Raw genomic sequence first — 1,643 nt, forward strand, 5'->3', positions numbered from 1 at the left:
ATGCTCAAATTACATCTTAAACAATTGTATCTCTTCCTTTTAATTTTCTTCAACAAAAATTCTTCAATTCAAATGAGTGACTCAGATAAAAACGCCTAACACACTTTTTTTAAATATTTTTCAATAATTAAAATTTATATATATAATCGATTAAATCATGTTATTTTTGTCAAAATTAAGCTAAACAAAATAATTTAACCGAAAAAAATAGTGAATCAAATCTTGAACTGATTTAAATTAATGTTATTTTTTATAAAAAATGACTACAATACCCTTATTATAGAAAATGATTAAAATACTCTTATTATATATATATATATATATATATATATATATATATATATTAATTTTAAAAATTCTAAATTCTAATCCTACGATAGAAAAATAAAGGACTGAAATTTAGGATTCTCAAAATTAACATATATAATAGAAGTATTTTAGTCATTTTTTATAAAAAAAATAATATTAATTTAGACTAGTTCCCGATTTGATTTACCATTTTTCGGTCAAATCAATTTATCTAGCCTAATTTTGACAAAAATAACACGATTTAATCGTTTATATGTATTAAATTTTAATTATTAAAAAACATCTTTATAAAAAGACGTTTTCAGCGTATTTGTCTAAGTGACTCCCTCGACCCAATTGTAAATAAATTGACAGAGACAAATTATAAGACTTGGCAACAACAAGTACTATTTGCAATTTGTGACCAAGATATGCAAGATCATCTTCATCAAAATTGAATTCCTCTTCGATTTGATTCACCAGAAAACTAACTAGCAGGTATTAAAACCTTAAAGTATAAGCAATGACACCTAGATGGATGTAACATTCAAGAATAAGATGGTTGGGTGTACATTTGCATATGAAATTTGGGTAAGAATTGAAGATTATTTTACAAAGTCCACTAGATACAAGATCAAACAAATGAAAACACAATTGAAGACTATCAAAAAGTAAGGTTTGAGTGTCTCTTACTATATCTCTCAAATCAAGAACATTGAACAAGTCATGTATTTAAACAAAGCAACTTATACTATATAAGCATACCAACAAAAATTATACTATATAAAAATATCTTCGTTTTTTTCAAGTTTAATAACATAAATGAAAAGACAACACATCCAACTCAAAATCTTAGAGTGGTTAGTTAATAAATGTCTGATCTTATAAATTTCTCACTCTTTCTTGATTTATTTGATGTGGGACTAATTTCATACACTCTTCAAACTTGCAACACTAACAGTTAATTCACTCTCCTTGGCACTTGCCGACGGCCCAGACAAGATGGAGCTCTAACTTTGGTGAGTCCGCAAATTGTGGTAAGCAAATAAAATTGAAGAGACATATATTCTTGTCTCCTTCTCTTTGTTCTTACCATACAATACACAACAGCTATTATTGACCCAAACCCATTATGTGTTTATATTCTATTTCATGCATGCATAATTGCATCTTCACTCTTTCTTTTTAACATATATATAACCTTAAATTTTTTATTTGAAAAACAAAAACAATTTTTTAGCCTTTAGATTAATTTCTTTTTTTATAATTTTGTAATTGCATCTACTACCCAACTATAACCACATCAATTAGCACCTTATTTTACAATAATTACAAGATAGGTATTCATATAAAAA

Source organism: Arachis hypogaea, chromosome 5 (genome assembly GCF_003086295.3).
Source record: "Arachis hypogaea cultivar Tifrunner chromosome 5, arahy.Tifrunner.gnm2.J5K5, whole genome shotgun sequence".
NCBI classification, from domain to species: Eukaryota; Viridiplantae; Streptophyta; class Magnoliopsida; order Fabales; family Fabaceae; genus Arachis; species Arachis hypogaea.